Raw genomic sequence first — 25,276 nt, 5'->3', positions numbered from 1 at the left:
TGATAACCATTGCTTGAGTCCACAAATTTAGTTACAAAGATCCATTACACCCATGGCTTGGTAAATATGAACACATCAGATTATTTCCATTCCACAGATGGGAAAACTGAGGCCTGGAGAGGTAAAGCCATTGGCTCTAGTCACTCATCTAGTCCCAGCTTTGTCCTGCTCTACAGATGTACTGCCTCCTTTCCATTTTCCCTTTGGGGTTGGAGGAACCAAGAGGAATTAAATAAGTGTGATGCTAAGACAACTTCATTGTCCTTCTTAGCAGTCACACATGTTTTCTTTTTGTTGAAGATGCTGCTGAGGCCAGCCTTATTCTCCATGACATAGCAACGTTTTTACAGAACTACCTTCCCAGGGTAAGCAGGTAATCAGATCACTGGTTGGCTTGTCTTTGTCTCTGTACCCAGCTCTCCCAGGTGGACTTCGTGACACCTTTTGCTCAAGATGAGCCATTTCCTCTGTGTCTTGTATGTGAAATGTAAGGCTGACCTCAGCTGCTGTTGCTTTTCAACAATTAACACAAAGCTGTGCTGCTGGCGTTCTCTCGGTCTGCCAGATTTTATTAAGTTTATTTTCTTCACCCTTCCTACAGTCACCCCACATTATCTTATCATATCGTTTGCCTCTGGAATCGCAGCATAGTGCTACAATTCAACTTGTAAGATCCTGACAGTGTAGAATTCACAAGATTGCTCCCCAGATGCTACTAAATAAGTTTTAGTTGCATCGGGATATCCTAAAGTTGCTTAAGTGATACCCAAACCACCATTCAGGATAATAATGATAATGCCAAAAAAAAGTGATCTATAAACACAAGACTTAAATAATCTCCCACTGATAAATTTATAAAGACTAAATCTTAGAACTTCATCGATGTTATTAGCAGCTGACTTTTAGTGAGTGCTATTACTTACAACTGTGTGCTAAGTGCTTCTCAATCAACTAATGAGGTGCGTTATATTGTTTTTCCTCTTTTTATGGTGTCTAAGTGAATGTCAAAGCAAGAATGAGAGGCACCTTGAACATTATATAGTCCAGCCACCATGTGCATTTTGTATGCTTCTAGTGATGGATGTGGATGGAGATTGCTACATTCTAAGACAGTCTATTACGTGACTTCTTCCATATTCCGAACTAAAACATGTGTTTCTAAAGCTCCTAATCATCAGTTCTAGTCTTGGGGCAGCCCCAGGATGAGTTTAATTTCCTTTTCATTCAGTAGCCTTTCAGGTATTTCAACATGGTTCTTCTACCACTCATGAATTCTTCAACTTTTCCTCATTACCCAGGGGTTCAAGTCTCCTCACCATCTTGGTTGGTTGCTGTTTATTACATCCCTTTAAAAGTGAACACGTCACTTAGATGTGGTCTAATACAGAATACGGTGGATTCCCACCGCCCCCCCAAAATATGAACACAACAAACAGATCATGTCCATAATTTTTATTTTGCTGTATACCATAGGGAAAAACTTACAGATAAAAGTTTATAGTTTTTTTTTTCCAAGACGATTCTTATATAAGAAAGCAACAGTATTTTTGGTATAATTTAGTTATCATCCTGCCTAGATATGGATGCTGAATCCAATGGCCGCTGAAGGCTTTCTCCAGTCTCACAATGTGAGAATGCTTTGAAGACTAATGAGGACATACTTATTCAACATCATTCTCTATTTTATTTTCACTCTAAAATAGGAAGCTTCAGTTCCCTGGTGGTTTAGTAATTAGACATTATCATGGCTGTGTTTTGAGATTGGTTTCTGGTCAGGGAATGGAAAATTTTCAGTTCCTAATATAAAATATTTGACTGCCTCACTAAAAATACCTACTGCATCAAAGTGAAATTATTCACATAAAGCATTTAAATCTTAAACAATTGAATTTGTGGACTAACTGGCATTTTGTTAATTCATTAAACAAATACTGATGTGGTACCATACTAGGTAAAAAAAAAAAAAAAGTACTAGACAAGGGGAAATAGAATGCAAAGGCTTATAAGCTTAGATTACTCTCTTTAAGGGCTTTAAAAATCTAAATTAGAAGATATGTGTTCATAAATTACTATCATTTACAAATTTAGTTACAAAGACCCATTACACCCATGGCTTGGTGTAATATGAACACAACAAACAGATCATGTCCATAATTTTTATTTTGCTGTATACCATAGGGAAAACTTACAGATAAAAGTTCACAGTTTTTTTTTTTCCAAGACGATTCTTATATAAGAAAGCAACAGTATTTTTGGTATAATTTAGTTATCATCCTGCCTAGATGTGGATGCTGAATCCAATGGCCACTGAAGGCTTTGCACACACACAGTATGGAAACACTGTATGGAAAGAAGAATAGGGTCAATTTTATTCATTGGAAAACATTAATGTATAATAATATAAGGTGAGTATATTTCCTCTGTCTTTCAGAAATTTTCCCCAACTGCTTGTACTCTTTAAGAAATGCTTATTATTTTGATAGATTCCATCTGGAAACATCTCAAAACCAACTTTGCAGGTCACCATGGGGTTAGTGAGGTTGAATAGCTTTGTAGATAAACCATAATGCACATTTCTTAAAGAATCTTATTTATTTGATATGGTTCCAAATGGCTTTGTCATTCCCTGCCCCCTGCTGATGATACATATTCTCATTTATCTTTCTCTCTCTGTAGATATCTTCCATGAAAAGAAGGGCTACAGAATATCAAGAAATCTGTTAGCCCAAGATTCATTGGTTTCAGAAAGTAGCATAAATCTGACTTTATCTTCTTAAATTATATGTTTTTACAATAGCCCAAACAAGTATATAATATAAGACATTATACATTCTCTGAAGAAGGAGACAGTTATGAGCAGTTAACACTAACCCTAACGGCATCTGGGGATGGGTACCCTGGCCTGTTAGAGAGGCTTGAGTGTGGCATCAACAGTTTCCAATGCCTTCCACCCTCGCCTTCTCAGGGCTATTCAGATCTATTTGCTTCTCACATTGTGCATTGTTTATTCCATCCAGGCGCAGTTTCTCCGGGATTGTGATTGGTCCCAATTCCTGGACAATTTACAAGAGGAGAATTAGAGAGATGGGCAGCCCCTAATGCTGTAGCTGACCCCAAGTTCATAAGTGATGCCTGTCAGCTCTCTTCTCCATCACCTCTTCCAGATCTGTCATCTCTGCACTAGCACCTTTGGGTGCTTGCCTTGTGAAGTGCCCTAGCCCATCAGCCTTGAGGGGTCTGAGACCTTGGTTATGAGGAGCTTACAAGGTATATTCTACAATAAATGAGATTTTCAGGGTTATTTTCAGAACTGACACATTTACTTCTATCTGGTAGCAGATTTTATTATTAAATAGTCCAAACATACATCATTTTATTACTGAGTGATTCTCTTGAAACATGACCTTTGTTTTCAGAAGTCCACAAGTTTCTCTGGGCCACTAGCTCAGCTCTGGCTTGATACGATGAGACCTGTGGTCTGCTCCCAGTGCAAGTGTTTCACTGATATTATTATTTATTCCTGATTTCCCAGTCTTTCCTCTGAAAACTTAATCTAAAGCAGAATAAAATGGTGATCTATGAATTATTTTTAAATTAACCTGTAAAGTAAGCACAGTGTGAGGACCACACTCACTTTGATGTCAGTCCAGGTTGTCCTCTGGAATCCCACCTCCGTCATTACACAGTTTATTTTTCTGTAAGAGAAATCGATTGCTCCAACATATTTCTGCCTATTTTAAGAGTCATAGCTTCTGTCTGAGGTTTAATACCATCTCCCTTTCTTTTATTTGCTTTTGAAAGGTGCGATAAGCCTATCTATCTAAGACTGATTTGAATGTAAAAACTTCTTGAAACATTAACTGGTCATATGACCTGGGAAGACCTCAGATATGACTCAGCAGAGGGTCTTTGACCACCTAGTTGCACTCATATGTTTTCAGTGCTTCAGATAACACAACTACAACATAAGTTCAGGGTCTGTTGGGATTCCAGAACTGGATCAGTGTTCATACGATGTTGGAGGTGCACGGGACTTACAGCAGACAGAAGACAGTGGGCAAGTCCACTCTGGTCTATTAGGAAAGAAATAATCATGACTAGTGCCAATTTCTGGAACAACCATGCTCACAGGAATACTTGTTTTATTAAGACAGAGTCTCCATAGTTGCATAGTTAAGTATCCAGAGATACTTAATCAGAATCTCCATGGAAATGTTTAAGATCACCCCCATGATCCTTATGATGAAGAAAGTTTAGGAAACGTTGCCTTAAGGAAAAGGTAACATGTGAGGTGCCTTCCAAAACCTTGTAATATTTAAGTGGTGAATGAATGTTTCCTGGTTGTCTGGAAAGCTGATTTATGAGAAGATAAGAACACTCCAGAGACACCCAATATCATGCTTCCTGCTGGGATATCTAGGAAACAAACTGTGGTAAGCCTCCCCTGGGCTCCCCATCATCAAAATGCATCTATTCTGCATAGACTCAATTCTGAACGTGCGAATCTGTGAGTAGATGCCCCCTGGTGAGCCTGTTTCTATATTTATTTTATTTTTTTTCATGAAATATTTTTTACTGTTATTTATTTTTGAGAGAGAGAGACGAGAGAGAGCTCAGGAGTGGTAGACAGAGAGGGAGACAGAGGATCCGAAGCAGGTTCTGCGCTGACAGCACAGAGTCCCACGCAGGGCTCGAACCCCACCAACTTTGAGATCATGACCTGAGCCAAAGTCGGAGGTTTAACAGACTGAGCTACCCAGGCGCACCACCTATTTCTATTTTCAAAGTGGGTCTTCTGGACCTCTGGTTTCCCTGCCCAAAGTATCTCCATCAGAGAAAATTCAACCATACCAATATTGAGTGGCAAGTGAGCCATATGTGAGCCCTCAAAACACACAATAGAAACGTTTGTGTGCACATTAAAACCAATCTTAACCTTAGTGTCATCTCCCCATAAATCTAATGTAACAGAATTTTGGAGTTGAATAAGTTCCGATGTTCCCGTAAAGCACATGGCGTTCCCCCCATGGATATTTAAATTTCTCTTCCAGCAATTGTTAGTGTTTTCTCAGCTACTCACAATGGTGTCAAGTAGGATACTAATTTTAGGTGGAAGTAAGCAGTAAGGACAGATGAGTTAGTGAGAAGAAATATCTCATTTTCATTAAATTCTTACTATCTTGAGAGTTTCATAGCTACTTCCCTTCCAAAGTGCTTGCCAGACCATGAACGAAATTTTCTCCAATTCATAGTCTACTGTCTTAGTCGTACATTGCCCTGGGTTCATCCTATTATAAAGTTCCCTGTATTTGACAGTCTCCTCTCTGTTTGACAGGGCCCCTTCCTGATCACATACTGTTGAATACAGATTTATTTATTTATTTATTTATTTATTTATTTATTTATTTATTTAATTTTTTTAATGTTTATTTATTTTGGAAGGAGAGAGAGACAGAGACAGAGACAGTGTGAGTGGGGGAGGGTCAGAGAGAGAGGGAGAAACAGGATCCGAAGCAGGCTCCAGGCTCTGAGCTGTCAGCACAGAGCCCAATGCCTGGCTCGAACTCACAAACTGCGAGATCATGACCTGAGCTGAAGTCGGACGCTCAACCTACGGAGCCACTCAGGCGCCCCTGTTGAATACAGATTTAACTGTACAGGCTCTCACACTTAAATGCCTCCCTGGGGCCAGGCATGGAAGCAGGCTTGGGGGTAGGAGCAAATGGGAAGAATATGCACCTCCAGCTGCTCTTTGCCATGTGGAAATGCACATCTGACCTGGCTGGATCTTCCGTTTTCTGCAATACACTAAAAATCTCATGTTTTTCAATCTTGGTAATTGATTTTAATTCGTCAAAAATGTTTGCAAGTCAAACACACACCTGTGAATTATATTGAACCCATAGAATAGCAATGCACTGTCATTGAATTATAGCAATAAATATAGCCTCAGAGCCTGTTGGACCTCCCTAATTTTACTGCTAAGAAAGCACCAGGGATGAGGAGCAGATAGAAGGGATAGAGTGATATTTGGCGCATAGGTATCTGCCTTTTATGATGATTGTCTACTCCCATATATGCTGAGTTCCTACAGATTCCAGAATGCATGCTTTGATCCTTTCCATGACTGCTTCATTAACATCGATGGGTTTCTCAAGACTTATTCCATAATTCATGGAACTGTTTGGCTCCTAAACGTGAATTATAGATACTTACACAGCCATAATTCAATCAGGACTGGAGAAGGGTCTGAAATGCCTGATTGGTGGGGAGTGGTGCTGAGATTTAGTACACTTGCTGCCTTTATCACCTCATTGACAAAATTTGTACATCTTGGTCTTTAATTATTTCATTAATAAGATCTTATAACTGATTATTCTGACTTGTCAAATTCTAAAAAAAATATGCACAGCTATATGTTTTAGAGATACAAATGGAAATAAACTATCATTTAAATCAAACCATTGAGAGCAGTGTTTTAAGATGATTAAACAAATTGGTAAATAGTTTTTCTAAACAAATGGTTTATAGATTTATTATTGTTTAAATTACTTTCCATGTTGTGCTGTGAAGAATGTTTCCACATGGTTTCCTGCTTTGTCTGAAACTTAGCTTTTTATAGAGTTAGTCTTCTGAAATTTTCAGATATTTGAAAATAAATATTCCACATGGATTTGAATTTCATGAAATGCCCATTATTTGTAAATTGCCTTTAAAAAATAAAAAAGTGCTAATATTGTCCTAAAGTGAATGGATTGTGCACAGGTTTCTTTTGTAGATGTAACCTAATTAAATATACATAAACAGAAAATACATTTTAAAAATATATGCTTCTGAATTTACTTCCATCTCTTGGTCTATAATATTTTCTGACAGGGGATTGATTGTTCTCTGTTGGAGTTCCGATTTCTCTTTTAGAGGAAGCTTCATTCAGTTTTCTCTCTGTTATTTATGTGCCTGTGTGTATGATGTCAATCACTTCTCCAGGGTTCCTTGGTGGGTTTAATATCTGACTACAAGGCAAGATGCCAGTCTCTGATTGAGCTTTTAAAGAGTGCAGCCGAGAGAAGATGTCCTCTGGGCCTGAGTATGGTGTTCAAGATTCCAAGATTTCCCTAAACCTGGTCAACTAGAAGCCGCAGGGTATCAGATGCTGCCTCTTGTCCTCCTAATTTAAAGTACATGGAGGTAACCGTCAATACTTGACTGGTCATCCCGCCTCATCCAGATAGCAAAGTATTTTAATTTTAAGGGGAAATGTTCACATGTTTAGAAGACTGTGTCACCCAGGCATTCCTTTAGCAATTTCCTCAAGGGTGAAACTAGTCCACGTCCTCAGAAACTGTGTCCTGAACGACCAGATCACTCAGAGTCACACACACGCTCACACACGCACGCACGCGGGCCCTGCTCGGCTCTGTGCAATGTCCTTGCATGTGCGCCGCGTGTGCCCCTCTCCGGTGCACAAGGCCATGCGGCCATGCACGGGCCGATTGCATGAGAGGAGCCGGTAGAGGAGAGCCCCGCTATTGCTGTGAGACTGACTGCCGGTGGCAGCCAGCGAGAAGGAACCTGCTAGCACCGACACTCCTGCTCCCCACCAACTGCAGTGCAGACTCCTCTCCCGCTTCCTCCCTCCAGCCCGTGGCGTCGTCGCAGCCCCTGCGGCAAAGACAACTCTGATAAAAAAAAAAAAAAAGAAAAAGAAAAAAAAGCCGAGAGCAAAAAGCCCTGACCCCCCCCCCACCCCCACCCCCTTGCCCGCAGGCCCGGGGCCCGGGTGGCAGCAGCGCGCGCCTGCACGCCGAGCGCCGAGCCGCGGCCCCGGCCGGGTGGCGCGCGCCGACGGAGCGCGGGAGGTGAGGGACCGCGTCCCCGCGGGGTGGGCGCCGCGCCTGGCCCGCCGCCGCCGCCGCCGCCGCCGCCGCCGCCGCCGCCGCCGCCGCGCCCGCGGCACCATGACCGCTGCGAGCACTGGGGTTACAGGTTGGTCACGGCCGCCCGAGGCCCCGGGCGCGCGCCGGTGGCCCTCGCCGGGCGGGGCCGGGTGGGCGGGGGGCGAAGGCCCGGAGCTGGGGGGGAAGGGGAGAAAAGGCGCCCCAGCCTCTTCGGGGAGGGGGTGCGGGCAGCCGTGAGGCGCCTCCCTGCCCCTGCGGGGGGATGCGCCTTCCCCGCCCCGCCTGAGCTCCGGTGGGCGCGGGGAGCCAGGGCCGCCAGATCCAGGCCTGCCCCGCCAGGCGCCCCAGGGGCAGGTGGCGCAAGCCGCGGCGGTCGCGGCCCACGGCGGCCCCTCGGCACCTGAGGGCGAGCGCGCCGTGGGGTGAAGGGGACAACCCAGCTCCAGCAGGTTAACGAAAGGGGCCGGGGCCTTGCCCACCCCACCCTGCTCCCTGCTCCTGCGGCTTGCTGGGAGCTTCAGAGTCCTCATTTTATTAATTGGTCCTGTTGAGCAGCTGTCCTTAGGGTGGCCACAGGGTCCTGCCTAAGCAACAGCGTTTTGTCCCTTAGTCCTTAAGAGACTGGCTGGAATCTTAAGAGGGCCCCCAGAATACTGAACAAGGAAGGGGCTGCCCCTCTGACTCGGAATTTTCCTCTTTAAGGATGGTTGATAACTCTGAATTCAGGTCTTTATACATTCTTGAAGCATCATAGGATAAATTATCAAGGACTTGTATTCGTACACGTGCAGGTTCAGGCCTCCTAAGGTTGTAGTCTTAATCTCGTGTTTGTGTATCCATCAGATAGGCCAGATTTCCCTGCTGGTGGGTACCAGTGATTGACTGTGCTGTATATGGAGGCCAAGGTCGGAGGAGAAGACCTTTAATAGGGATAGGAAATTAACAGGAGGTTATTCTTTTACAGTTTCTGCTTCACATTTTTATAGCTACGACTATGATTTGATTCGATATTAAGTAGGAAAGGACAGGGTGCTCTATGACAGTTATTCCCCAGGCTGGTATATGGCAACAGTGGCTTTTTACATTCAAAGATTAAGTTTCAGGGCACCTGGGTGGCTCAGCGGGTTAAGCGTCCAACTTCCGCTCAGGTCATGATCTCACAGTTCACGAGTTCCAGCCCTGAATGGGGCTCTGTGCTGACAGCTCAGAGCCTGGAGCCTGCTTGGGATTCTGTGTCTCCTCGCTCTCTGCCCCTCCCCCGCTCATACTCTGTCTCTCTCTTTCTCAAAAGTGAATAAACATTAAAAAGAAAATTTTTTAAAAAGATTAAGTTTCAACTGTTCTAAATAAGAATCATGGCTTCTCAAACCTCTCCAACAAAAATCGACTTCCTAATTGATTGGGTTTTATTCTGTGGGCCTTTCTAGGTTGGAGTTTTATTCTTCTGTGGTATATTTTCACCCAGCTATTGCTAAGGCCAGATAAAGTGAAGGAAAAATCAGGCTTGAGAGGAAAATTAAAAAGTGAACAGGCTCATTGGACCCCTTTTCTGTTCATAGAAGATGTGACATCTTGGCAGAAGAGATGTGGGGTCCCTAATAAGGACAGTGCTAGAACCTGTATAAAAACTGAAGATGAGGGGCTCATGGGTGGCTCAGTCGGTTAAGTGTTCAACTTTGCTTCGGGTCATGATCTCACGGCTTATGGGTTCCAGCCCCGCAGCATTGGGGTCTGCACTGACAGCTCAGAACCTAGAACCTGCTTCAGATTCTGTGTCTCCCTCTCTCTCTCTGCCCCTCCCCCGCTTCCTCTCTCTCTGTCTCTCTCTCTGTCTCTCTCTCTGTCTCTCTCTCTGTCTCTCTCTCAAGAATAAATAAACATTAAAAAAAAAAACGAAGATGAGTCAGGTCATGTGAAGTGGTGGTAATGCAGTTATAACTTTAGATATGGCTTGCAAGGTATTCAAGAGACGAAAAATACTTTTAAAAGAAAAAAGAAGTACTCAAAATTGTATAATTTCTTTGCAGTTTAGAGACAAAAGTTTGAGTGGCATTTTCTTATTTGCTTATGGCCTTTCTTTGAAATGTGTTCCATTTGTGTCTCTTTCCAGCATACATTTTGTGTGTGTGTGTGTACATACCTGGGCATGCATGTACATATTTGTTTTTATCCTTTATCAGTGATGCTGGGATAATTTCAGAATTTTCATGCTATATAAATTATCTCAGGGGAAGAGTCACAAGTGGATTTCCAGTTTGTGAAGAAAAAAAAACCACATTTCCCCACAACATTATATCCTACTTATAAGCCGAGCGGTCAGCCAGGAGCAGGGAGTTCAGTGAGGAACCCTAAAATCTGTCAGGAAAGGCAACCATGTAATCAAGTGGACAGATAGGGAGATGTCCTATTTGCTAGTTTGGGTTTGGAAACTATGAGCCAGAGCTTAAAAAAATGATGAATTGTCTCCCAAAACTGGTAACAACATTTTTTTTAAAGCTTTATTTATTTTGAGAGAGAGAGAGAGAGGTGGGGGAGGGGGGCGGTCAGAGGGAGAGAGAGAGAATCCCAAGCAGGCTCTGCACTGTCAGGGCAGAGCTCAATGCAGGGCTCAAACTCAGGAGCTGGGAGGTCATGACCCAAGCTGAAATTAAGGGTGAGTTTAACCGACTCAGCCCCCCCAGGGACCCCAACGCCCCAACGACACTTTAAAGGTTAACTATACATGCTATATGATTTTATCTTCTTCAAAGACCAATGCAAGAAGCCTTTATACCTTCAAAAGTCTTTGTGTCATTAAACATTTTTAAATTTATCCTTTGAATTTTAAGGTAATCAGACATGATGGAAATGACAGACATGGGAGACAAAAGAGAATAAGCATCCACAGTCTAACAAATGAACACAAGTGATTATAATATCTATGTACTTCTTATGTCTTTTTATCTATTTTATCTATTATCTATGCCTTTTTAAAACTACATGACTTTGTGTAGTGGAATAAGGGCATTGTATAATTTTTATACTGGCTTTTCCACTTAATATTCAGCACAAGCATTTTTTTCACTCTATACAGTTTCTTACTAAAAAAATTCTAACTAGCTGTATAAGACTATGCCCCATGAATATAGCCTCACTTCTATGGCCATACCTCTGTCATTGGAAGTTTGTTATTTCCAGTTTTCATCATTATAGTGTCCTGGTAGGTAGGGTGTAGGGATTTATTTTTATTGATGTCTTTTATTCATAATAAGTTCCAAACAATGATATTCCTGGATTATCAAAGGTATTTGATAATCAAAATTAAATGGATTATCAAAGTTATTATGGAGATACATAATATATATTATGGATATACTGTATATGTATCTTCAAGTTGTTTTCCTAGAGATATAAATTTGGATAAGATGTTTAATATGCTATCTGCAGTAAGTCTGCCTTGTTTTTAGTATTTGTGGATCATCTACCCTCTTTTTACAGGAATTAAAGAAGATAAAACAATATCTTGGATATATGACCTTTTCACTATGTAGAGTTGATCTTTAACATTCATCTATTTTTTTATTATGTTTATTTATTTTAAGAGAGAGAGGCAGAATTCAAGCGGGGGAGGGGCAGAGAGAGAGGGAGACACACAATCTGAAGCAGACTCCAGGCTCTGAGCTGTTAGCACAGAGCCCGACGCAGGACTCAAACCCACAAACCATGAGATCATGACCTGAGCCAAAGTCAGATGCTTAACTGACTAAGCTACCCAGGCACCCCTTTAACAAATTCATCTAAAATCAAGATAATAAAATACACTTGTTAGTGTAAAACCAAAATAATAATGTTACAGTAGTGGTAAGTTGGGGTGGGGTGGGAAATAGTAAGTAAATGCAAGGTCTTTTATGAATGATGATGTTTGAGTTCAGGAGTCTAATTCTGGTTTCTACTTCCTATTCAAACTTGAAAAGAATGATCAAAGGACTTTATACAGTGAGAAACCTGTACCCCACAGGCACAGGGAGGGGAAGGCAGTGGGGTGTGGACTCCGAGGCATTTCTGGTAGTTTCGGCACAGACGGAATTGGACAGATGGAACGGATGGGCAAAACTAAGGTTCAGGCCACAGTTCCCTTGCAACTTGTACAAAAAAACCAGGAACAGACCTCCAGGCAGAACTCCTTCATTGGAAGGGGTGAAGTCTAAAGTTGACTTCTGAGGCAGTTTCTCCATGAGACCCCGGGGCAGGCACAGCCATACCAGCTGGAATGTGCTCCAAGGACAGGGACTTACCCCTGGGTGCAGAGAGGGGCATAGGACTGGGGCTTCCGTGGAGGGAGTCAGGAGGTGAGAAGACCAAAGATCGGCACACCATGGCCAAAGGGAGAGTGTCTGCAGAGACTGAGAGTGGGACTTCTCTCCAATTATGCAAAGGAAAGAGAGGAAAGACTTTGTTTGGAGCAGGGTGATATGTCTGGAAGGCAGCCAACACACACACACACAAAGGAGTGCTCTTCCTGACGGGGAGATCAGAGCAAGGGAGCAGAAGCCTCCTTCGAAGTGAAATGTGATCCCTGTTTTCTTTTAGATGAAAACATATAATCCAAATATGCAGAGGGAGGTGGCTTATAATGGACCAGGAAATATTAACAGAAAGTAGCTAATGTCTTATAGCCCAGTGAGCACTTTGCATCTGAAAAACTGGAAAGGGAAAAGTATCCCATCAGTATCATGATCAAGTTAAAAAATGTTTCTGGGTGGGCAAGGTGGGTAAAGGGGGTCAAAAGTGTAAACTTGCAGTTATAAAACAAACAAGTCATGGATGTAATAATGCATGGCATGATGATGCCTGTTAATTATACTGTGTTGTATATTTGAAAGTTGCTAAGAAAGTAGATCTTAAAAGTTCTCATCACAGGACAAACATCGTGAAGAGCTATGGTGATGGATATTAACCAGACTTATGGTGGTGTTCGTAAAGAAAAGAAAAGAAAAGAAAAGAAAGGAAAAGAGAAAAAAATGTTTGTCTACAAAGGGAACATTTTGACTGCCTTTAACTGCCTTCATATACAAAATTAAATATCAGCAAGCAGTAAAATACTATTCTGAAAATGTGTAATTCTGCAAAATACCAGAAGGCAATTCTTGCATGATACTGATGTTGGAAACAAAATGAAATAGAAAAAAAGATAAGGAAATCCATATTAGGCAAGTCAAAGAAAAGGTGAAGTATGTAAATAATAGAACAGCTGTTTGAAACATGATTGAGAAAAAAATGGACCTTAAAGAAATGAAAGTTACTATCTTTAATAAAGTTATCATTACGAGCCTTCTAGCAATGCCAGCTATCACAGCAATATAATATTTTTAGCCAAAAGTAGTTTTGTGTGTCTATTTTAGGAGACATGGTCCACAGATGCAGTAATTTCTCAAAGGATTCCGCAAACTACAGTGAGATAGCATTGCATGTCTAGGAAGTAAAGGAAACAACACAACAGAACCAGAGAGGGCAAGAAAGAGCATGATATTTAAAATCATGCATGAATTCATTATAAAATGGGAAAGCTTTAGACATGATAGAAAAAAGCTAAGAGCCATCACATTTCAGTGTTTAAGGCATATTAATAATAGCCATCCACACGTGATGCCAAGAGCTGAGGAATGAGGTCAAGAAGAAGGAAAAAAATAAAAATGGGGGTCAGTGAAGGAAGATGTTGGAGAAATTGGGTGTGCAGTCTTGAGAATGAGTAACTGGAATCAGATTTTCATCATGGAAGCAGAGAAGTGGGTAGTTGATTTATCAACAGAACAAAGGCTAACAGATCCTGGTGTTCAAACCAGCAGAAGGAAAGAGAGGGCATAGTGGAAAATAAATCCAGGACTTCAAGCTCGGGTGATGGTGGGTGTTTTTGTTCATATTTGCTATGCCTAGACAAAACGACTAATGATTTCTTCATCTTTCAGGCAACGGTATCTATAGATGAAACCATTTGCCATTTGCTTCATTATTTTCTCTCTCTGTTCTCTGTTGTCATTATGAAATCCATAGGTTTCACAGATCATTTCTGGAGTAGAGGAAGGAATTTTAAAAGTTACTTACTATTTCTAAAAAGGACATATTATGGAAGCCTATATGAGACAAGATACATATATGTTATCAGGCAAGATACAAGTCGGTGATAGCTTAAGAAACCAATAAATATATATTATAAAAGTGGAGATTTTAAAAATCCTGGATGATGTAAAACTGGAGTGAGAATCTCTCAGGTATGGAAACTTCCTTAACTATTCCTCCCAGGAGCTAAAACACAGAGATTAAAGTGAATATTGTGAATAAGGGCTTTAAATTTTTAGAAATAGAGCTTGTTGGGTTTGGAAACCCCTTTCCTTGAATTATTATTTCCATTTCCCTCAGTTTGATATATCAATACTTTATGGAGAAAAAAATATTAAACTCTGGGGAACCTCAAAACAATTTTCTCCTTTTTATTAAGTAAAAATTAAAGCAATATTAAAAAATAATTAGTGGAACTACACGATTTGTTTTTGCTTTATTCACTTCAAGAAATGAATAGCCATTTTCAAGGTATATTCTAGACTGAAAAGTTATAGTAGAAAACCCAAGTAAAAGATTTCTTACTTTTTCATAAGACAAAAACCAAAATCTTATTCTTGTATATAAAGTATATTCCATTTAGTTCTTTTTTTTTTTTTAGTAAATTCTGAAGTTCTCTGAGGAAGACTTAAGAATAGAATATACTGCATGTACATACACTTATAAATCAGATTTCTATTTTGTCTCAGATTCTGTTTTGTCTCAGTTGTTTATAACTAGTCTCTCGTATTCCCCCCACCCCTCCAAAAACCAGTCTTGACTCTGAAGTATAAACTCTGGAGTTGTTAAAATGCTCTTCTGAGCATCTATATCAGTGACCTCATCACTAATTGGGACCACTTCTGGGAGAGTGTGTTAGAATTGCCTGGTGAGGGTTTTTTTAAATACAGCTTCCAATACTCCATCCCAGAAGGTTCTGACTTAGTATGTTTGACTTGAAGGATGCCTGGGGTTGAGAATGTTTAAGAATCTCCCTGGGTGGGGACGCCTGCGTGGCTCAGCTAGTTAAGCATCTGACTTTGGCACAGGTCATGATCTCACAGTTTGTGGGTTCTAGCCCGATGTCTGGCTCTGTGAGGTCAGCTCAGAGCCTGGAGCCTGCTTCAGATGCTGTGTCTCCCCTCTCTCTGCCCCTCTGCTCACATTCTGTCTTTCTCTCTCTCTATCTCAAAAATAAATAAAACATTTAAAAATTTTTAAAAAAATATCTCCCTGGATGATGCAAAGATTCAGTAGTCATTAGAAACTACCATTTGGAAACTTTTCACCTTCTTTGTCCCAACTTTATGGATCCCTATTACAAAATTAAACGATCACAGAAAAAGAAATAAGTAACTCCTTTTGAATTTCCATCCCATTTAAGGACCGTATGCTAAAGTTTTGCCAACCACTATTTTAAACCATCCATCTTCTTTGTCCTTTGCAGATTCATTACAAGATTAAGCAACCACAATAAAAATAGATAATCTTCTTTTCTGATTTTTCGTAATGTTTAAATGAGAGTAGCAGTTTATCAAGATAAAATGCCTGTCACTGAACTCTTGGGAGATGAACACCCCTGGAGGCTCTGCTGTGTGTGGAGAGAGGGAGGACCTTTTCAGGCTATTAAGATTAAGAAATGTAACCTTCTGGTGATTTTTATCTCTGACATTCTTTTCTTAAAATGTTCTTACACCTGCACCGTACCCGGAATAAGTCACAAAATTATAAATGTATATCCTTCCCAAACTCAGAGTGAATGGCAGGGGCTTGTTCAAAGGATCGATTGGATTTTCAGACTAGGGGATAGAGAGAGGCTGATTGCCCCAATTTGTAATCGATACAATGATTAAGTGGCACAAATACAGCCCGGTGCCCTCTCCTGTTGATGGGCCAGTTTGGTTTGGGAAGCAGGGTATAACAACAAAGGAGTGTTAAAGCCATCCTAGTCTATCCTGGATTCCTTTCCAAATCCAGTGATTTTTCAAATGAGAGAAAATTCAATTTTCACAATTAAAACTGAAACAAAACAGAATTCTTAGTGAAGTGAGGACAGTTTTGAGGCATTTGTAGAAGGAACCAGAAAAAAATAATATGTGGTTTTCCTTCGGGATTTGGGAAGTAGAATCAGTCTAAAGAGCGGGGACCATTTTCTGTTTTTGATCAGTGTTGCTGACAAAAGGGGCAGAGAAAGGAGGAGCTGGCCTAGGGGGTGGCCCTTTGAGATGTCTGGCTTCCTCTGCTTGGTGGCCCGCCTTGGGTGGCCCCCGTAGTCAGCTGAGACTGGACCATACGTGTAACAGTCTGTTTTTGCATCATTGCATCCTGATTTGGCAAGGGCCAAGATGTAGATGACTAAGCACCCAAAAGAAAAGTGCGTTTGGAGAGAGAGTCAGATCTTGCTGCTGTGATCCCAGGGGTCAACATTTCAATGATGTCTTAGTTTTCCTGCTAAAATGATGTGTTCTGCTGATCGCTGAGGCAGACATAAGACTCAGGCTGCTTCTTTTTTTTTTTTAAACATTTATTTATTTATTTACTTATTTATTTAGAGAGCTTGAGCATGGTAGGGTCAGAAGGAGAAGGAGAGAGAGAATCCCAGGGATTGGGGCTCAGTCTCACGACCGTGAGATCATGACCTGAGGCAAAATCAAGAGACCGATGCTTAACTGACTGAACCCACTGGGCACCCCCTTTCTTTAAAGTTTATTAAGTTCCAGGCTGCTTTGAGAGAGAAAACAACACAGCCACCTGCGTTTTCTGCAAGCAATTAGAGGGAAAGAGGCATCTGGCCCATAAAAATTCATGAGCAAAGGGGACTGATGACAGGCTTGCTTGAGAGTGGCTAGGAAGGACTTGCAATGCAGCACTAGGGGCAGTCATGCACGAATTGGGTTTTACTCCTTAGACATGGGAGAGGCAAGATTTGGAGAATCTCTGTCCCTGATACCTGGGAAAGAAGATTCTAGTCACCAAGCTTCGGAATGGTTAGACTGAAAGACATAGACAACTGAATATCATGGGGGCAAAGATCAGGAAGTGACCTTGGGCAGGGCACTTACCATCTCTCAATGTCAGTTTCACCTATAAAATAGGAGTAACAACACCTGCCAAACTGGGGCATGGCAAGAAGGAGGTGAGGTCATCCGTGCAAAGCTCTTAGCTTCACACATCATAAACTCTCAGCAAATGTTAGGTGTCATTTGTGTAAGCTTCACAACTAATTATTTTCATATTTTATTTGTTTTAAAGACATTTTCACAAATGAATTTTATCACTGTTGCAAACATTTGAAGTTTGCAAAAGTTCTTGAAGTTCAGACTTCCTGGATTCTACAGTTGTTTCCAACTCTTGTGGATTTGGACAAGAGACTTGTAATCTGTAAAATGGGGATAATACTAAAAACAACTTCAGAGACATGTAAAGGCCTTGGCATAGAGCCTGGCACAGAGCCAACTTTCCATACATGTTTGCTTTCCTCTTTCAAGTGTGTGTTGGGGGAGAAAGAATACATAATGCTTAAGCTTTATTCTTTTCTAAAATTATGTATAGTAGTTTATGGACCGTCACCCTACCATAAGAATTGATAAAATGCAAAAAAAAAGAGCAGCTTCAAGAGTGTGATAATAGATTTTTTATCATTGGAAGTTTCTTGGGATGTAATGGATTGCAAAATGTAGATGGAGAAGTCCTGTCTGCAAACTCCACAATGTGTAGTCATTCTCTTAGAATGTTCAGAAGGTAGCCGGCCCACCTCTCAGCATGGCCCAGTGCATTATTTATTATTGGGATATTTTAGATTAAACAGCTACCGCTTGCTAACCTCTGATTGATAGCTTCCATTTAGTTCGGATTTTCCTTGACTGAAGAACAGCCATTCCAAAATAAAATCACAACCTTGACCATGTTCCAAGGTGTGGATTTTGAGAATGGCAGAAGGACTTCTTTCAATAAACCCTTTCTTCCTGCCCTGGTATATTCTCTGCAGAAAGCATACCCTCTTTTACCCAGGTGTCATCAGTGGGATCTATTTTCTAAGTTCACATTCTCTGCATATTCAGTCAAGAATTTATGAAACTAAAACAGACTCTGGGAAATTAAGAAATCTGTCATCTGTAGGAAATTGAGATGGCCGTCTCTACTATAAGATGTTAAGATTATCAGGTGAGAGTTAGTAAATGCTTTTCTTTCCTTTTTTTTTCAAAATTGTAGAGAAAAGGTAATAGAAACATAATAGAACATTTCTAGAATTCACCCTGGAGGAAAAAGACTGGATAATGAATGACGACTTCAGAAACCGGAAAGTGACATTTAGATAGATTCTATGAGACATTTGATGATTTCTTTCCAGAAAAAAAATTTTTTTAAAAAGACACATTTTTAAAAACATGTGGCAGGAATAACCATAAAATGAATCATATAAACAAATAAACTCAATTTTAAGAAATGAGAAATGTCTGCACTATTTTCACAAAAAATAATCGATGCCAAGAGTTTATAATCAGGTTGTCTGATTAGACTATGTTGAAAAGTAGGGTTTTTTTTTTAATTAACTCTAAGTCGTAGCATAGTTAATTTTAATTTTCTTAATGTTTATTTTTGGGAGAGAGAGAGAGACAGCGTGCAAGCAGGGGAGGGGCAGAGAGAGAGGGAGACACAGAATCCGAAGCAGTCTGCAGGTTCTGAGCGATCAGCACAGAGCCCGTTGCGGGGCTCGAACCCACAAACCGTGAGATCATGACCTGAACCAATGTCGTATGCTCAATCAACTGATCCACCCAGGCTCCCCCATAGTTAATTTTAATAGTGCTATAAACCATATTGTCTTGGTTCATATCCTGACTCATCTCTGTGCCTAAACTCCCTCATCTGTGAAAAGGTCCTTATAAGAATGGAATGACATGATACATGACATGCTTAGGACAAAGCCTGACACATGACAAGGCCTCAGTAAACGTTGTTGGAAGGAGTCTGTTTTTACATGGCAGTTGACCGATCTTGAGAGGGAGTCAACTAATGAGCTCACAGTTTTACCCTGGCAACTTCCTTATCTTCCAAAGCATTCATCATGCTTCCTGATGAATTTCTACAGGGGTGTGTGTGTGTGTGTGTGTGTGTGTGTGTGTGTGTGTGTGTGTTTGAGGATTGTTACCCTTTTTATAAAGCACTCAGACTGGGGAATATATATTCAGCTCCGTATCAAGTTCTGTCTGTAATGCTTTTCCTTAAGCAGTTTTGATTATTAAGATCAAAGACAGTTATTGAGCACCACTAAGAAGGAGTTGCTGGGTGGTGGAGTACAGGTGGGGAAGTGCTGTGTGCCAGGCTGTAGAGGCTGCAGGAAGTGAGCTCACGGAAGCAGCTGTGCATTGCTGAGACAGCACAGGACACCAGTCCCTGGTGCCTGTAGCAAAGAACTGAGGTGATCTGGGCTTGCAGAACCAGGAAGGAGTGTCAGGCACTCAGGATGGAGTAAGAGGACCGTCAGCTGAAGAGGAGGTGCAGTTATCAAGAGCTCTGAGGCTCCGCCATATCCTGGAAATAGGAGGAAGGATGAGGGGGCAGGGGAGCATGAGGCAGGGCAGAAAGATTTTGGATCACAGGTAATAGACAAAAATAGTGGAGTTTCCCCCCTAATTTACAAGGAAGACATAAAATATGTGATGCTATATTCATTTGTTCTTTTTTTTTAAGTTTATTTATTATTTGAGAGAGCGAGCGTGCGCGCCTGCCCACAAGCAGGGGAGGGGCAGAGAGAAGGAGAGACAGAATCCCAAGCAGGCTCTGCACCATCAGCACAGAGCCCCATTCAGGACTCGAACTCAGAGACCTGAGCTGAGATCGAGTCGGACACTTAACTAACTGCTTGAACCGGGCGCCCCAATATATTCATTTGTTCTGAATGGACATATCGTCTATTGGGAAAGAAATTTGGCCAGCCAAAATGGGCAGTCTGACTTTACAAAGACAATGACGTTTGGCAGTTCCAGCATCAGGAATAAACATCACCTTTGTCTTCAAACTGTTATTGTGATGTGCTGAAGTACAATGGAAGATTTAAATGTGCATATGGAAGGATGCAGCAAACTTGTTCAAATACGGATATCAGTGGTTGTTTTGGGTTCTGTGGCCATTTAAAAAAATAACAACACCAAAAAAAGAGGGAGAAATAGGAATACTTGAATTAAGAATTAAGATTGTATTGCTCAAAAAAATTGATAACACCAAATTAAGTTGTCTCCCAAAATACGTGTTGATACCTTTCTCACCTACATTGATACTTAATCTAGAAAGATGTGCTTTTACCTGTTTACCTGGCAGGGGCTCGCACATATGAGGATGTAAATGAGGTTAGGAGACAAGAGAGACATGGAAAGGCAGATGTTTGAAGGTGGTGTTTATTTACAGTTAGGATTTTCTGTGCATGCATATTTATTGACAGAGAAAGATGTTCACAAGATACTGCAAATGAAAAAAACACAGCTGGTTACAAGGCAGTGTTTAAGCAGCCATTTAAAAAAATACATGCATGGGAAAATATATATGGAAAAGAAAACAGCAGAGATACAATCCATATGCCATTGGAGAGTAAGTGTCCCAGCTAAAAGAAGTGTCATGAGGAGAGGGAGTGTATTTGACTATTGCTCTGTTTTGCCCAGGGGCTGGCACAATGCGTCCACTCAGCAGCTACTTTGCAAAAACAATTGAGTGCAATTCCTGATGGTTTTCACTTTGTCTCTCATTTTGTTTGTATTTTTTTCTAATTATCCTGCAACAAGGCTGCATTGTTTGTGTAATGAAAGTAGAATAAAAATAAAATGCATTTCTTTTCCTTTAACTTAAGATGTAGGTATGTGAGGTCTAGGCAGGGACCAGTAGTCAGATGTCCTGACTTGTCAACTGAATCTCGTTAGCACAGATCCAGGTGCATGTTGGGAATCAACTGTTCAACAAATATCCCTTGCCCAGGGAGGTAGTGTGGAGCCAGCAATAAGGTAGTGAAAACATAAGAGTATCATTAGGTGGAGGTTGAAGAATCAGTATGCACTGGTGACATGCTCTCCTTTAATTAAACGTGTCGCCTGTGTCAGGAGCACGGGGCATTGAGATTCTAGGAGGAAAGAGACCAAGTGTGCTTTGTTAGTGCTAAATTCACATCACCTAACACAATGGTTGGGCTAAAAAAATTTTTAATGTTTATTTTTGAGACAGAGAGAGAGAGAGCAGGGGAGGGACAGAGAGAGAGGGAGACCCAGAATCCAAAGCAGGCTCTAGGCTCTGAGCTGTCTGCACAGAGCCCGATGCAGGGCTTGAACTCATGAACCAGGAGATCATGACCTGAGCCAAAGTTGGACACTTAACGACTGAGCCACCCAGGCACTCCTGGATAATTTTTTTTAAATATATGCAAGCATGAACGAATGAGAAGCTTCTGCTAGCAATGAAGGCTGATTTTCCAAAGACATAACACTAAAGTGTGGGGTAAGAAGTCTGAGAGATATCATTGAACATTTTATTTTCTTCATTTCCTTTTAAAAACCCTGCATGAGTTGAGTTAGGGAATACGAAGGATTGATGTGGGACTGACAATAGATCACTAAGAGAACCCAGCTGGAACAAAGGAGCTGAGATCACTGACAAAGATTGGAGGTTGGAGGATGGGGATGGGAGTGATGAGACGCTTGGCCAATTCGAGTGGAGCCTGTGGATGTGAGCATGACCAGAAGTGCAGGTAAAGCTCAGTGGAACTAAGCGTCCTTACAACCTACAGTTCATTAAGGCAGGCAGTCCGTAAGCTCTGAACGCCTTTGCTGTTCCCTGCACGAGCCACAGTGCCTGATATCATGGTGAATGTGCAGTCTTTTCTGTGTGAATGAGTGAATGAATGGATGGATGAATGAGAAATAAGGGGATAGGCTGAGGTTTTCTGGGTTACAGGAGAGACCGTTAAGTGTGTTGGGAAGTTGGTTTCTATTATAAAGAACGGGACATAATAGAAAGGCTGAAAAGCTGATGTCGGTGGTAGTCCAGACCTGAAGCCCACGGCCAAGCAAGGACTCTAGTAATGGGGCAAATGTGAAGGAGGCCATGTGCACCAGAACGGAGAATCTGTGTAGTCCTTCTGCACGTACGAGGACCCGAAGAGCTCGGAGTAGGAAGATCTGGGAATTGAGAAGAAAGAGTGAAGCACGAGCATGTGGGACTGATATGGACCTGTCCCGGTGATTTTTAAGTGGTGACGGTGTTGGTACGGCCTGTGTCTGGCCTGCAAAGCAGCAGAGTAGATCCAGGACTCAGGATCCAGACACCAACAGACGGTGATGGAAACTCTAAGAACAGATGCTCATTTAAGGGGTTAAGTACAGAGGACAGACACAGGGGACGACGGGTGAAGGACATACTGTAAACCGTCATTTAGAATATGGAAGATTCAAAAGAGTTTAACGCAAGCCCAAGAGAGTTACAAGGAGAAGAATTGAACCATATTGTTGTAAGCACTTTGCAGTTAAAAGAAAACTGGATGTATCAATTGCAGTTTGGTCAAGAGAGAGCTGCAATGTCCTAAGCAAAGTGTATGCCAATAAAAGTATAATGTTCATATTACAGAATACAAAACTGGATTTTAACCATTTAAAAGAGAGCAATGAACCCAAATAGGTTTTCTTCCTGAATTGCCGTTAGTTGTTTCCGAATGAAAGATTTATCAACGAACATATTGTAACTGTGCAGCCTTCTCCTGCTATTGAACTATTTAAATACCAACCACTTTTAATAAGGGCGGAACAGCTACCAGAATCCTTCTTTTAAATTTAGTGCTCTGCCTTATGAAGGACACTTCTTTAAACAGAAAAAAAAAAAGCATTATAAATACATAATAGTGATAAGGCTAAGATACACAGAAACGATTTCCTATCAAAATAATCAGCTTACCTTGGATATTTAAACATACCTGCTGGTCTTTATTGTGGAGTAATGGGTTTGCTGTACTTGGTTATATTGTTTCAACATGAATGAATGTGTAAAATCGTAATTGCTGTGCAGAAACAAAAGTTTTTATAATCAATCGCCTCAAATTAATTTTGGACTCTTCACATGTTTGTAACGTTAATTCGTTTTACTACTTGCGTGCTTTACCTAATATTTAATATTGTTAAATTAGCCAAAACCTCAGTGATGCAGGAGCTAGTTGTTGAGTTCTAAATGTATTTGTGGATTAACCAGGTTCTATGAGAGTTTGAACAGATGGTTTTCTTGGGCCCTGTTCAATTTGGTGGCATTTTTGCAGTAGGTAAAGTTTGGGACAAAGTGTATGACAACTAATATCATTCATTATAGGTGCACGGTTTTGATGGGCCAAATGTAACCAGCATAGAGATTAAAAAATAAATAATCTTGGATGTCTAGTTCTTTAGAAAAAGAAATCCATAATGAAAAAATCGGCTTTGCTTCAGATGGTATATTTATAATAAAAGGTGCATGAAATTCATATGCGAAGGTATCACATTTATACATCAAAAGTTTTTCAGACTGTAACTTATGGTCAGATCATAAGAGCAATAAATGGCCATTCATAAATCTCCACTGACTCAGTGAAAAAGGTATTATGATTAGTGGCTAGGTCTATAAAATGTTCTTGTATCGTCTTCAAACAACTTTGTAAAACCACTCTTTATTTCCTTTGTGTTGTGTAATCTTGAAGGATTTCTTAAAGATTCAGTATCCTGTTTTTGGGTACATAGGAGCCTGTCATTCAAGAAGCATCCCAAATTGAGGCCACCAGATGTTTGCCTCCATAGTAAATCAGAGAGCAAGCATAATTTGAATATTCTGCATATATTTACATATCGATGTCAAGAGTCCCTAACTCCAATTATGTAAAATAAAATTAATTAGTGCAGCCTACTGCAAAGCCCATATTCAAATCCAATATTCAGGGCAAGACAGCCTGGAAATACCTAGCACATCTTAAAGCCAATTAGCTTGATTTCTTCTGGGAATCCAAGGGCTGGGCAGACACACCTACCTGGTGCATCCAGGAGAGCATGGGCATAGAAGGAGGTACCCAGACACAGAGAATCAAAGTCAAAGCTGATTTGTCCTGAGCTGCTGTGGTTTGTTCTCTTTCCCAATGAAAATCGCCATGGCATATATTTACAGAGACTGCAGACACATTTCTTGTTATTCTCATGCTCCCCCGAGAATTGAGTGGCCCTCGTTGTCCCTTTAGTTAGAGTTCGTCATCTAGCAGATAGGAGAGCCAGTGCCCCTTCCTGGTGTTAAAACTACTGTGTTTTCCTGACTCGACATTTCCATGGCTGTTCGCCGCCTGGACATTTTTCCTCTCTTACCTGCCTTTCAAAATCCTGATCAGTCCTCAGCATCAGTTCAGACCACGGCAAGCACTTAGGCTTTGTAGTCAGACGAACATCTTTTACATTTCAAGTTTGCTTGGATGGGGCCTCAGTCAAGTTATTAACCGCCCTGAGGCTGGCATATCTCATGCTTGCATGAAAAGACAAATACTTCCTTTCTATTGTAAGTTGTAAAGATGAAGTAAAAGATTATTGCCAAGTGTGCAAAACATAGTATATATCCAAAAAATGTTAGCTTTGCCTCTTCCTTTAAGACTCAGTCCAGGTGTTGGGACGCCTGGGTGGCTCAGTGGGTTAAGCATACAACTTCGGCTCAGGTCATGCTCTCACAGTTGGTGAGTTTGAGCCCCATGGAGAGCTCTCTGCTGGCAGTACGGAGCCTGCTTCGGATCCTCGGTCTTCCTCTCTCTCTGCCCCTCCCCAGCTTTCTCTCTCTCTCTCTCTCTCTCAAAAACAAACTTAAAAAAAAAAAAAGGATTCAGTCTAGGTGTTAATCAAATGAGAAGTCTGTGGACTCAGGGTAACCAGGCACCGCCTGCCTTTGTGTCTCTTCTCAGATTATATTGTACTTGTTTGCTGTTCGTGTCCTGAGGCCTGGCATAGAATAGGCCCTCCTTCAATGGCTGCTGGACTGTAGAAAGTGATAGCCAATGGCTAGAAGGAGGTGACACATATAGCAAGATGTGGATGCCTTGGAACTGTGGCGACTGAAGAGGCAAGCGGACATCTCCTCTCAGTCTTCAGTGTGATTTGGATTTACTTCAAGATAACTGGAAGGATTGATGCAGTCACAGTCTTCGTAAAAGACAGAAAAAATTAGAGTAGGTTCTGCCCAAGTCTGTCTGCCCCACATCCTCTGTGTCAAGGACAGCTGGGAACTCAGTTTGGAACTACCATTGGAGATAGATGTTTGTGAATGTCACATTCAAT

The 25,276-nt window shown here is 41.2% G+C and overlaps 1 protein-coding gene across 5 annotated transcripts in view; it reads left to right on the top strand.

The window, feature by feature from the left end:
- Positions 1–7,858: 7,858 nt before the first annotated feature.
- NALCN (sodium leak channel, non-selective) overlaps positions 7,859–25,276 on the top strand; it is a 317,213-nt gene continuing 299,795 nt past the window's right edge. For 2 of the 5 annotated variants that reach the window (XM_043582617.1, XM_043582618.1), the window contains exon 1: positions 24,909–25,167. The gene's annotated coding sequence lies outside the window, so the exon portion shown is untranslated. Of the gene's footprint in view, positions 7,987–24,908; positions 25,168–25,276 lie in introns of those variants that run through there. The other 3 variants (XM_043582616.1, XM_043582605.1, XM_043582614.1) reach the window with 2 other exon arrangements.

The sequence above is a fragment of the Prionailurus bengalensis genome, chromosome A1, assembly GCF_016509475.1.
Source record: "Prionailurus bengalensis isolate Pbe53 chromosome A1, Fcat_Pben_1.1_paternal_pri, whole genome shotgun sequence".
In the NCBI taxonomy this organism is placed as follows: domain Eukaryota; kingdom Metazoa; phylum Chordata; class Mammalia; order Carnivora; family Felidae; genus Prionailurus; species Prionailurus bengalensis.
Note: the sequence above shows the minus strand (reverse complement) of the source record. Positions and strands in the feature narration are given on the sequence as shown.